Raw genomic sequence first — 14,197 nt, 5'->3', positions numbered from 1 at the left:
GCTTCTATTAAGCCCAAGGCAACAATGTCAAAGGACAGTGCCTGCAGCATACCAAAGAATCCAGCAGAGGTATGCTTAGAAGGCTTTTTCATGTTCAGCCCCTTCCATTCCTCTCATTAACATTTAATCAGCAGTTGGGTTTCTGTAGTGGGTGGGGAGGAGGAACTTCCCTAGCCCTGGGCTGGAGAGATGGTGAAAGAGACCTTCTGTGAACAAGTTGTTTAGCTTTGCAAATTCTTAATAGCTAATGTATCTCTGCCTCTGCAGTTTGGCGAAGTGAGTATGGCAGTCACTCTTGGGAGTCTATTGAAGCGGTTTCAAATGGGGAGGGGTCAGAAAGAGAAGCCTGTGTGGGGGGGAAACCTGCAGTTAATGCATGGGGTGCCTGGCGTTAAGAAGTCCCATCTGCCTCTCTCCCCTAACCCCTTCCCACAGAAATCTCCCCAAAGAGTCAGACTTTGAAGATCCAGTTTGCGCATCTTGCTCTTTGTCTGCCCAGAAGTGCAACCTTGCCAACTTCACAAGAGTCTGAAAATAGAGATGCGTCTAGGCATGGTGTCAAGCAAAATTGTTTGTGAACCTGCTTTTGTATTCTTTTACATGTTGCCAACCCCACGTATTGATCTTCCTGTCAAGTGCCCAGTCAGGAGTATCCCAAATTGGCCATACTTTACCTTTCCCTCCACTTCATCCCCATTTGAGTAACACATGATTCGCCTATTGGTCTTCTTCGCATTTCCAAACAGAATAGCACCTGGGACCTTTTCTACACGCTTGACTTCCTGCTGATTTTCTTGACAGTCAATCAACAATTATTGGAATTAGGTTGGACATGGTTCTTTTGCACATCTGCCCTCCCTGTGCATAGTTACAGTTATAGTCAATTCATTTTTATTGTGGAGTCAGCTTATTTTCTTTCTCATGTGCCTTCAATAATGAGGACTTTCAAGGATGGGTTCTGTTGTCATCAGTGGCATCAATCCCCTTATTTGTAAAAAAAACCAAATCAGGAATAACCACAAAAACTGAAGCCAATTTGAAAGCCACAAAAATGTATGTAGAAACCAGAGGATAACCCAAAACAGGATGGGACCAGAACCAACAGAAAAAAAGTATACAGAAAAGTCCTGGGTGCCCTTAGGTCCGTCATTTTCCCTCAGCCGAATCTACATTGCAGGAGCTTCTTGTGAGTAAAATGGGGGAAGGGAGTATCATGTCCCTTAACTTCCTTGGACCGTTCATCAATATGAGCAAACCCTTTCCTACAGCTACCATGCATCATGGTAGCATATGGCATATGGTTTAAATTACTGTGAAGGCTACTAGAAAGAAGACAAGAATTATGAATGGTGAGACTCTGCCCCATCCCTCCATTAAATGGAAACATTCCCTGCCAATTTGGTACCAAAGTTATACAATTATGCCAAGAATATGACATAGAACAAGTTTTGAGTCCAATGGCACCTTGAAGATGAAGAAGAGCTGGGGGGTTTGTACCCCGCTTTCTGCTACTCAAAAATTTCAAAGCAATTTACAATCACCTACGCTTCCTCTTCCCACAACAGACACCCTGAGAGATAGGTAATGCTGAGAGAGGTCTGAGGGAACTGTGACTGGGCCAAGGTCTCCCAGGTGGTTGTATGGGGAAGAGTGGGGAACCAAACCCAGTTCTCCATATTAGAGTCCACCACTCTTAACCACTACACCACACTGCCTCTCACACTTTTTAAGACCAACAAAGTTTAATTCCGGGAATAAGCTTGGGTGTGCATGCATACTTCTTCAGATAGGAATCAGAAAAAATGTGCATGAACCTTATATCTAGAATTAAAATTTGTTGGTCAAAGGTGCCCCTGGACTCAGACTTTGTTCAGTTGCTTCAGGCCAACATGACTGCTCAGCTGAATGTGCCATAGAAAGACATATGCCTATTTTACAAAAGAGTGCAGTAGCATAGTAAAATCTAGGGTTATAATATTCACTTTAAGAACAACATCTGTAGATGAGAATCCTCGGCTCTGTGTGAGACTGAAAATTGTTCCCAGCACTCAAAGTTCAGAGGGAAGCTGGAATTCTAGTTTCTGGTGTGGCCTGGAAAAGAATTACAGTTCTTGATGGCTCATGTGGAAATTTACTGTCTGCTCTAAAGCTGATGTTTCCAACTTTCTCACTTTGGAAACTATCCAGGATTTCTGCCAACACTGTGATTCGACCCGTAATTAGTGCTAGTTCATATACAAGTATATTCTATTTTTGGTGCCTCTTTCATCGCTAGCTATTCAGTCATAGTTCACTCTCTACATTCATGTAAGTTTGGCTTCCCCCCACCCACTTTTCTACTCAGTTGATAGCTAACGTTTCCAAGGATTAAGCCTACTTAGAATCTCTGAGAGGACAAGACACTTTGATGAGAGACTTGTTTTAGTTATAAGAATGATCCACTTTTTCTAATGTGGTTGTATTCCCACCAGATTGACATGCAGTGCCCTCTCCATAGTGAAGGACCCAGGCCTGGGGCATTGGAAAGATTAGCCATTCTGTTCTGTCTGCCTGCCATCTGAATGGAACTTTGTGGCTAGGCTGTTTAAATATCCTAAATTAATGGCTTTGATTGACTGTTTCATACCATACAATTGGTATCTGTTTTGTACTTTGACATTTGGGAAGGTCAATAATACATGGAATTCTGAGCCTAGAATCATATCATCATCATATTATCTATATACTAATAGCATAGTTAGCCAAATCTGAAGAATACAGGATCAAGTTCAAGGTTCTGTTTTTGACCTTTGAGGCCACTCAGTGTCTGGGCCCAATGTATTTGAGGGAGTGTTTAACCCACTATGCCCTCTTTGCACTCTGCAGGTATGAACAAGTTGGAGGTCCCCAGCCCTCAGGAGGTTCACCTGGCCTCATCTAGGACCAGGGCCTTTTCAGCCCTAGCCCCTGCCTAATGGAATGAGCTCCCAGGAGAGCCAAGGGCCTTGACAGAACTTTTACAGTTCTGCAGGGTCTGCAAGATAGAGCTCTTCTGCCAAGCATTCAGCTGAGGCCGGGTTATGGAAAATCTGGTCCTCCTCCAGTGCCTCTTTCGGCACCTGCCACCTTAGTGCTGATGCCTGCTTTGTTACACCTTCCCAGGTGCATATGGCAATTGATAGCTTGGTTTGGGGGTTTATGTTGGGATTGGGAAGGTGGGAGGGTTTTCTTAAAGTTATAATTGTGTTTTCTTTGGTTTTTTACTGTATTTTTATACTTGTAAGCACTGTGGGTGGGCTGGACTGTGAATGGTGGCATAAAAGTGTAATAAATAAATAAGAAGAAACTTACATGCAATGAATGGATCTATGAAAAAGCATGACATCTTTATACAAACCCAAAAAGGGCCACAGTATTACAGAAAAATATGAAAGCACATACATATGGGTTTTTAAAACCCAATTATGATAAAAGGAACACCTATACCTTTAAGCAATAAATTTCCTCATAGCTGTTGCTAGGCAACCACATATTCCATGTATGTTTTTCTTAGTTGGAGGCTGCTGGGAGGGGAAGCTTAAGACAGAGAGGTAGATGAAGGCAGGTTGGGTGTTAGGTTGTAAAGAGATGGGATTAGCAACTGGAGCTTTTGGGGGTGGAGTCAATATTTGGAGCTTTGGGAGTGCAGCCCAGAAAGGATGAGGTTTGAGAAAGGGAAGAGCATTAGAATGGATAATGCCATCATCTCCAAAGCAGCCATTTCCTCTATGGGAACTAAGACTGCCAATCTTCAGGAGGGGAGCTGGAGATTTCCCAGAATTACAACTAATCTCCAGATGGCAGAGATGAGCTCATCTGGAGAAAATAGCTCCTTTGGAGAGTGGATTCTATGGCATTGTGCCCTGATGTCATTTTCCTCCTCAAATTTCACCCCCCCCATAGATATCCTTTTAAATGCCTCCAAACCTACCAAACAGCTGATCCCATCCAGTCTCTCAGATGGATCAGCTGTTTGTCAGGCTGTTGAGGGGCAGCTCAAACCACCTGACAGCCAGTTGATCTGGGGAGAGACTTCTCTCCCTGCATCAGCTTGGGCTGTGAGGGGAGGGTGGTAGTAAGTGTGGACTGCTTAGATCTGGCAGGGTTTTGCCAGAACAAGAAAATTCCCAAGGAATACTCTGGTACATTTTGTTACAAATAAATTAATATGAATATCTATTATTAAAATATGAATTAATGTGAACAATATTTATTGCTATTGTGGAGGGGTCATATTGTATTTTTATTATTTTACTGTAAACCACCACAAGGCGGACTGGTTTCTGACAGGGATAAATGGAAATATAAAATAAATAAACAACATAAGATACATTTTTAAATGTTACACCTTCCCAGGTGCATATGGCAAGTGATAAGTATAAATTGGCCAAATGGCCAAATTGGCCAGTCACACAAATATAATAGCTTTCTCTATGTTGTCATATTAATTTTGTATATTTCATATTTTAGGGAATAGCCACTAAAAACGGCTAATCTTAATCCAGACCCATTTTCGTTCCCGTTTATGTTTATTTTTTTGAGAGCACAGCAACTTGAATATATAATACTTTGGAAGAAGAATTTTTTTCTTGTTGAATTAAAATACAGAATCACACCAGAGTCATTAGCAGATAAATTTATTTTTCACCTATACATATATACATACATATATAGAATATATATAGAATATATACATATATAGAATATATAGAATATATTCTCTTTTTTGTCATTTCTTGCTGGCTACTGTAGAAAGTGGCTTGCCTTTCTGTTTGAGGGGAAAGACAATGGTTTGACTTTTGATAAAGCATTTTAAAGCAAGACTAAGAATGGTTGATACAGTCATAAGTATTTTGAAAGGAATTCCAATTTGAATTCTGCATAAGACAAAAGACATGACTTTCCTAACTGATAAACTAAAACAGTAAAGGATCCCATTTCAATGGGACAATTTGGAAGGTTTGTTTCTTCCCTTTAAACAGCAGAGATTCAGAATGAATTATGTACAAAAGGCAAGTGAACTTTTGGAAAGATTTAAAACCAATTGGGAGGAAATGCAAACAGAGACCACAGAAGAAACTACCCAAGACCCACAACAATCGCAACAGGAAATAGAAAAGGAGGATAAGGAACCAGATGATACAAGTATGGACTCTTCCAGACATGGAGACTAAACATGGACTATAAATGGGTTTTCTTAAATTAAAGGTCTAATTATGGATTACAAATGTTTAACATGGAAATGGGGCAATGACCACAACTAGAAAAGGAAGGCGTGGATCCCTAGATTCACCACCTGAAAAAGTCGTTACATCTGAGTTGTTACAGAAACCATTTGATCAGATGGGTAATAAGATGGAAGCTTTTGAAAAAAGAATGGAAGAAAGGCTTGGAAAAATTGAGGCAAAACTTGCAAAAGTGAAAGAGGAAATAACAAAGGAGATTAAAAAGTTGGAAAACTCTTTAAACCAAATACCATATTATAGAGTTTTAAGCTAGCAACATGTTCTCCACGGCTGGCCCGTGCCTGCACAGTCCCAGTGTGGGGCTGCACAAGAAGACAGAGGATGAACACAAACCAGACAAGATCATGGCAAATGAGGAAACAAAGATGATTTGGGACTTCCAATTGCAAACAGATACACATTTGGAGCATAATACCCCAGTTACCATAATTGTAGGGGGAGAGAATGAGAAATGAGATTTGGATCATTGACACTGCAATCCCAGACCACAGCAGAATAGAAAAGAAAAAAAAAACAGGAGAAGATAATGAAATACCAGAATCTACAAAACAGAGCCTGTGGGAGAAGATTACCATCGTGCTAGTTGTCATGGAAGCCCAAGTAGCAGTGCCTAGAAGTCTCAAGAAAACCTGGACATTCTGGGCATTGAACAAGTTGCATGACATCAGCCTCCAGGAGACAGTGTTGGTTGGTACAGTAAGAATCCTGTGAAGGTACATCTGCAATTACCAAGAACTTGCCTAGATTTCAAATTGCAGAACATCTTCTACCACTCAAATATCTGTCAGTGAACATTCATCATCATCATCCAATGGTCCATCTAGTCCAGCATCATGTCTCACACAGTGGTCAACCAGTTCTTCTGGACAGCCAACAACAGAGCATTGAGGCCAAGGCTTTCCACTGATTTTGCCTCCTGGCTTTGAGATTCAGATTAACAGTTCTGTGTATACATGAGACCTAGGCCATGAAGCATAGGTCTTAAGCAGCACCTTGCGGTGATCCCAGAGACTAACTAGTAACCAGTGAAGTGACTGTAGAATGGAATAATATACAGACTCCACCTAATAGTTCCCAATAGTCATTAAGCTGCAGCATCCAGTGCAGTTGGAGTTCCCAAGCTGGTTTTAAGAACACAACTTGTACACAGCATGTCACAGTAGGTTGGCCTCAAGCATAAATCCCTGTGGTCAGTTCAGCCTGATCAAGGTAGGAAGCCATCTTATGGGTCAACGAAGATGGAAGACATAATGCTGTGTTGTAACAATGAGATTCTTATCTGAGCCTTCATGGGTTAGCTGAAACTCATCAAGTGTTGGAGGCATAATAGTTTCCATGACCCTTTCCTTCCCAGCTAGCATCTTGACAGGACTGAATTTCATCTTTAGCTATTTGACCACAGCAGCCAAGCACTGGATCAGGACAGTTACAGCAGCAGCAGGCAGACCAAAGAAATATAGAGCTGGGTGGCTTTAGCCTATAATCCACTTAGTTGCATCCACTTAACATGCTCTCTCCAAAATATGATAAAAACAAACTCTACAAAGAAAAACTACACATATTTTAAAGTCCCCAGATGCCCACCAAACTAATATGCATAGGTATAAATAATTTCCAAACAGCAAGTGATTCACATCCAGCAGCTGAATATGTATGCAAAAGCTTATGCCCAAAATTCAGCTTCACTGAACTTAAAGGTGCCACTAGCTCAAACATTGTTCTATTGCTTCGGACTAGCACAGCTACCCACCTGACTCTAACTCACCTTAGAAGGATTCAAGTGAGTAGCCATGTTGGTCTGAAGCAGCACGACAAAACAAAATCAGAGTCCAGGTGCCACTGGACTCTAATTTTGTTTTGTTGTTCCCCTTAGAAGTTGATCATAGTAATTGATATAGTAGATACAGTGGGAACTAAATTCATTCATAACAAGATGAAACCACTTATTTACCTATAAATTAGAGGTATCTTAGATGGCTGTGTCTTGTCAATCCCTCTCCTTTCCCCTCTGCTTTGCCTCTCTGTTTTAGCAATGGAACATGTGTTTCATGTTGAGGACAGCCAAGTCCTAAAGAAGCACAGGCTATACACCAAATGTATCTTCCTTGAAAGCAGGAGGAAGACAACGACTTTGGTTCAAACAAACCATGAGTGAAAGTATTATCTATAAAATTGTGATCTAACGAAGAAATGCCTAAAATAAAACAATGTCCAAAACCATGTGCCAAAGGACTGCCTCCTGGCATGAGAGTTGCCAGTTTGGGGTTGGGGAATACCTGGAGATTTTGAGTATGGACCCTGACGAAGGTGAGTTTGGGGGAGGGGAGGGACTTCAGCGGGGTATAATGCCATAGAGTCCACATTCCAAAGTAGCCATTTTTTCCAGTTGAACCAACCTTTGTTGCCTGAATGTCAGTTGTTATAGCAGGAGATCTCCAGCTACTACCTGGAGGTTGGCAACTCTGTCACCCTCTTTTCTTCATGCTCCCACTGGCCTGCTGTGGACAGGAACTGGAGTGTGTTATAGTTTCTTTCGGGGTTCCCTGATGTGAGAGATATGAGCTTTGTCACTGTTCGGCCATGACCACCCATAACTTTACAAACAGTTGTTACAAGCACAGGACTCTGCTTTGACTAAGAATCCTAACCAAAGCTGAGGTAGCAACAAAGAAGATGTGGCTTTCGGACCCAGGGATCCATAACAGATTCAGATGTATTGGTGTGATGTCCAATCTGACCAAGAGCCCTGATGACTTCGCAAGCCCTGTGGATTGTGTGCTGCAGTAATACCTGTTCCCATGAGTGTCACAGACACATGTTTGCTGACAGGCCTGTTTCCCCCACATAAACCGATTGGGTTCTTTCTCTGCCATATTCCCCTGACATTGTCCTTGTACCAGTGGTTATTTGCAGATTCTGGGCAGAGTAAACTGTTATTCCATAGATTGCAGCTATGTTTTTAAACTGACAGTTGTGTCTGTCTATGAAGGCTTGAAAAAGATAAGAAGCATTATCTTCATTCGGGATACATAGAAGGAAAACCTGGAAGCTTTGCAAAGAATGCAACTTCACATTTCTAGAAGGGTCACGTTGTACCTGGACTTCCTGTCACATTCCAGCAGAGTTTATTTTCCTTTTGCACTATTGGACTTCATATGCCGCTTATAGAACTCAACAGTCTATTAAGGTACCAAAAAGCCGAACTTGGTGTCAGAGTACATTTGTGGTACAGTCAGAAACAGATGGCCTCCTCTCTCCATCCAAATGCACTATTGACAGATATATAATTACTTCCACAAGATTTGCAGCTCCTTGCTGGCCCAGCAAATAGCATTTGATCTCCCTTTTTAAATACCACAGCATTTTGACAAATGGTATTTCAAGGCTGATTTTTCAGCATCAAGACTAGAATGATAATTACTGCTTTTGTTGCTTGAATTCTATACAGTAATGATTGGGACATAAGTATCTGCAAAGACAGGAAATAGCACAGTATGTATCCATTCTTGCTAAAGTTGTGAGCATTCTTAGCAACTGGCCAGTCGATTCCCTAAAAAAATATCCAGTGACTGAAACAAGAGGTACTTTCTCCACATTTACAGGGTCATACTTTAAAGCATTACTCACACTGTTTGATGTCTTCTCGCACATTTTCTTGCTAGCGAAACTGTGAGATTGTCGCAAAAAAGAGAAGCCTGTATCCAACCCACTGAGTTTGTAAAGTCGATTGCCCAAGTAAATAGGCATCTAGTGGCTGATGTCAGATGCGAAATGTAACAGTAATAACAATGATCAGCAAATCTGTTTCTGGCAGAATGATCAGCCGTTAGACTAGAGGCAAAGTCTTGTTCTCAAATGATGTGTAAAAAGTGAGTAGCCCTCTCCTAGCATGTTCCATGGGGTGAAAATACATAGTGGTGGTTTCTCCAATGATTGCATTTTTGTTTGAGGAAGAGCCAAGGGCAACCTCCAGCAATTCCCCCTCCCCTACCACAGATGGCAGGGGGGGGGGTCTGGATGTACTCTTGAATGTACGCGTTAACATTCTGAGGGGAGCTGTGTGTGTCAACAAAGCTGAGGGCAATACTGTTAGGAATTTACTCTGTCAAGAGATTAAATCCCTAGCAGTCATTCAAGGTGGAATGGTGACAGCTGAGATCAGACTAAAATGCATGCACCCCCTTCAGGAATCAGTAGCCCCATCAGCAGAAGAGAATGGACAGTTCCAGTGGTGATGGGGGAATCTTTGAAGGGTAGCTACTGGGTAGCAGCAGTAATGAAAAGTGATACAGGCAGAGGATCTCATACCTTGAGAACCCTATGATGACATACTCCAAAAGAAACTAAGAAAAATATAGTGCCGGAAAACAGGACCCCTAGGATGGATAGTCCTCAGTCAGCTACTGAGAAAGAGCAGAGGACATGCACAAATAGTGCTGGTTTTAATGATGCAATTGGATTAAAGCCAAAAGGAAGTTCAGTTGTTGATGTGAACGGATGTAAAAGGGAAGTCCAAAGCTGTTCCACACACGTAATAGGAATATGAGTATGGATCAGCGTAAGCGCAAAATCGTAAAAGGAGAAATGTGATGTTTAATCATTGCAATCCTTGAAATCAGTGAGCTAACATCGTCTGGATTAGGAGATTTTTCAGTCAGGAAATTACAAAATTACTTGGGAAATGACAAACATAGAAGAAACAGAGTTGCTTTAATAGTGAAGCACGATGTAACATAAGTAATCAGATGTTATAATGCACAGTTTGACCAAACAAAACCAGTCAAAATCAGCCTAGGAACATAACCGGCATTCAGATTTATACTCCAAATACAGATGCTGATGAGGAAGCAATTGAAAGCTTTTATGCAAGCGTCCAGGAAAAAAAAATCGATCATATGCCTAAACAAGATGTGCTTATAATCATTGGTGACTGTAACATAAAAGGGGGTGGTGGTAAGTAGAATCAAATATTGTTCAAAGATTTAGGCTAGGAGCACAAAACGAAGCAGGAGAATGACTCATAGAATTCTGTGAAGACAACATTGTGACCATATGTTTCAGGCAACTGAACAGACTGGGGAAATTAAAAACCAATAAGTCTTCAGGACCTGATGACATACACTCAAGAGTCCTTAGGAAACTCAAATATGAAATTATTGGTCTACTAACACATATACATAACTTATAATTAAAATCAGCCACTGAACCAGAACACTTGAGGGCAGTAAATGTTGCATTGATTTTTATAAAGGGGTCCAAAGTGTAACAAGGAAATTACAGGCCAGTTAGCCTAATGTCGGTCTGAGGAAAACTAGAGAAACTAATCAAAACCAGAATTACTAGGCTCATAGAGGAACAAAGCCTCCTGAGGGAACTTCAACTTAACTAATGGGTGCTCAGAGACACAGTCTGCTAAGCAGCCAGAGTCACACGACTTCCTAATTTGCCTGGTTAAGAAATGCCTTTTTCAAATGGTGGAAGGACTCGGCCACACTTGATTTAATGTTAACTAACAGGCAAGGATAGTAGATGGGTGAAGGTGATAAAGACATTAGGTGGAAGTGGCCCTGTCCTCCTAGAATTCCTTTTGCTTTGGGGAGCCAAGGATGTTCATTGCCAGACATATATGTTAGATTTTAGTAGGACAGACTTTTATGAACTCAGAGAGATGATTAAAGTCATTTCATGGGCAAGAATTCTATAAGGGAAAGGAGCAAGTGAAAGGTGGGCTGTCCTAAAACAAGAGCACTTACAAGCTCAAGCCATCACTGTTCCAACATATTGGAACCATAGTTGGAGATCCAAGAAGCCAAAGTGGATGAACAGAGAACTCTGTGATAAGCTAAGGAAGGAAATGTTCAAGAAATGGAAGGACATACTTCTAAAGAAGAATACATGAGGCCTGGTACACACTGTACCATCCATCAGAGAGGCTAAAAGTGAGAGCTGAGTCTGTCTACAAGAAAATCTTCAGGTATGTGAGGGAGAAATTCAAGGTCAAAGGATAGGCCCATTGTTGAGTGAAAATGAAGAAACTTTGACAGAGAGAGCAGAAAGGCTTGATACCAATTTTGCCTCAGTGTTTTTTTTTCCCTGAAGAAGTTTTTCTAGAGATGATAGTAGGCAAGGCACAGTTTCCAGACTGCTAGCGGAGATGGGCAGATAGGTTTTTGAGAGACACCTGGCAATACTGGATGAGTACAAATCCTCTCAGCCAGATGGCTTGCAGTCAAGTGCCAGGGCTGCTGAGAGCTACCATGGGCCCCCAGACAAAGATTCCATCTGGGCTCCCCCCCCCCCAATGACCTTGATCCAAAGCAAATATCACTTGGCTTGCTGTTACCATGATATCGCAATAAAAGAATCGGCCTATCTGTCCATGTGTGTTGGTTTATGTATTTTATATTTAAATATAAATATAAATTTATACATCTCCAGACCCTATTTGCTAATTGACAGAAGTGTCTGCAGAAAATTTTGAGAGCTGGTAGCCACTTTGATACTAGAAGTGTGGAAATAACTGTTAGAACTAATAACTAAAGGAAATAACTGTTAGAAAAAAATTACTATTATTCCATGTTGTGGAACAGTTTCATGTACTGTTCTTATGTCCCATGTAAACCGCCCTGAGCCTCCGGGGAGGGCGGTATATAAACATAATAAATAAATAAATAAATAAATAAATAAAATTTCTATGAGGTATACCATTGATGGTGCTAATATGTACATTGGAAAAAAGTGTGTAATCCAGAGTCTTGTTTTGGTTCGATGGTTTTACAATTTCTACAAATAAAGAAAACAGACTTGATATTTGAACTTTAATAATTTTATTACTTGTTGCTATCTTTTTGGATCCCTTCTTCCTTTTTGGTTAGGGAAAAACAGCAGGAAGAAGCAATCTTATTGACCCATACAGTAAACTATAATAGCAGCCAATCAGAAGTTAGATTTAAAAAACAAAAACCCTCAACATATAAGTAGACTTTGATCAGCCAGGTGACAGATAGGAAGAGTTGTGAAGGAGTTCCGGGAATAGGAACAGAGCATAAATGTAAGTACCTGCAGCAGAGTGTTCCCTCAAGAAAAATACCTTACCCTTTCAGCCATACTGTAGATCAGCCGGGATGGTGGGAGCTGAGAACTCCACATTGCTTTGGCTGGGGCTGACTGTTCTCCAAAGCCCATGAAGGGAGCTGCTTCACTGAAGTACTAGGGAGAGGAGATTCCTGGGATGCTGGCAGAAAAGGCCTCAGAAGACTATAAGTGTGAATGAATGCAGAATAAGAACAAAGACAGTTCTCCTGTATCCAGTTCTGCATTTTTTCTATTGTTCTTGTCAAGGATGTTAAATATTAAGGAATGCCATTTGTTTGGATCTAAGGAGAAATGAGTTGTTCTTTTACTTGGGAATCAAGTGCCTGAGGCCAAACTATGCTAGCCAACCCCAAGAAACCTGATGTGCATATTTACCGTTTCACCAAAATAACTACTATGAAAGTATGCTGTTCTGCCGTCAAGTCATGGCTGACCTAAGACAACCCTGAAGGGTTTTCAAAGCAAGAGATGTTGAGAGATGATTTACCATTGCCTGCTTCTTTGTCACAAGTATAGGAGGACATCATATTGTATTCTTGCCTCCGGTGCAAAATTAGCTACTCTGGCTGGGGGAATCTGTTCATCTTTTAATAGTTCTTCAAAAGAATCCTATCCTTTTTTAAGAACTATTGAAAGACGGACAGATTCCCCTGATGAAGCCTACTGGCAAGAAGTATAGACACGATGGCTGACTCTATAGTATACAATACATTGCTCATTCAATCTAGATGTTGATGACTGAATATGGTGGGTTGGAAACTTCCAGGCAAGTGGTAAAGACAGTTTGGATTTTTGGAAAGCAAACATCTATTAGAAGAGCTAAAATAGCATAGCTAGACCTTGTATTGTCCTTCTCAGAAAGCAGAGCAAGTCAGAAAATGGCAATGAGGAGACCATCAGTGTAAACAGCTATAGCTCAGTCAACCTCCTTGTAGGGAAGGGAATTTGAGGCAAATTTGATGTTAGCCACACAAGGAAAACTGGGTAGGTGGAATATAGATTTTTGCTTTGGCACATAGAGTTACCAACTCCATTTTGGGGGAAACCTGGAGACTTTGGGGCAGAGCAGGGTTTGCAAAGGGGAGGGACTTCAGCAGGGTACAATTCCATAGAATCCACCTTCCAACATAGCAGTTTTCTTCTGATGAACTGATCTTGGTTGTCCAGAAATCAATTGTAAAAGCAGACTGCCAGGTACCACCTGGAGGTTGGGAGCCCTATTGGCACATGCAGCAGTTCTTTATCGAGCTTCGTTCAGGAAGGACAGCAGAATTATTCTAGGTTTGCCATCCAGCCTTGCCTTGAATGGGAGCTACTTCAAATACGGAAAAGCATCCCAAGTATGTAACAAATTTTGTTCTGTCTTAGAAGCAGACGGAAGCTCTGCACTATGCAGTACAGAGAAAAATAAAGCAATAGCTTTTGATGTTGGTGGTTGTGGGTTTTCCAGGCTGTGTGGCCGTGGTCCAGTAGTTTTAGGCCCTGACGTTTGGCCAGTAACTGTGGCTGGCACCTTCAGAGGTAGGATATGGCAAGGTGGGGATCTCTCCATGCCAAAGTGTGGAGTGTGTGAAAGTTGCTAGGTGCCTTGGGTAGCTGGTCAGGTTTAAGATCTGGGAGACCGGGTTCAAATCCCCATTCTGCCACAGAATCCAACTGTACTTGGGGCAGTCTAAAATCAAACTTTATTTCTACCCAGAACAAATGAATTGGGGTCTTTGTGAAAAAGGAAAGCACTGGGGTGAGGATAAAAACTGGTCTGTTACCCCGGCCACAAACAGAGCCAACCTGCAAGGTTCACTTGATAGGGATGCTAGTTCTCAGGTGGGACATGGGGA

Source organism: Paroedura picta, chromosome 5 (genome assembly GCF_049243985.1).
Source record: "Paroedura picta isolate Pp20150507F chromosome 5, Ppicta_v3.0, whole genome shotgun sequence".
In the NCBI taxonomy this organism is placed as follows: domain Eukaryota; kingdom Metazoa; phylum Chordata; class Lepidosauria; order Squamata; family Gekkonidae; genus Paroedura; species Paroedura picta.
The sequence above is the reverse complement of the archived record's forward strand: the minus strand, read 5'-3'. Positions refer to the sequence as shown.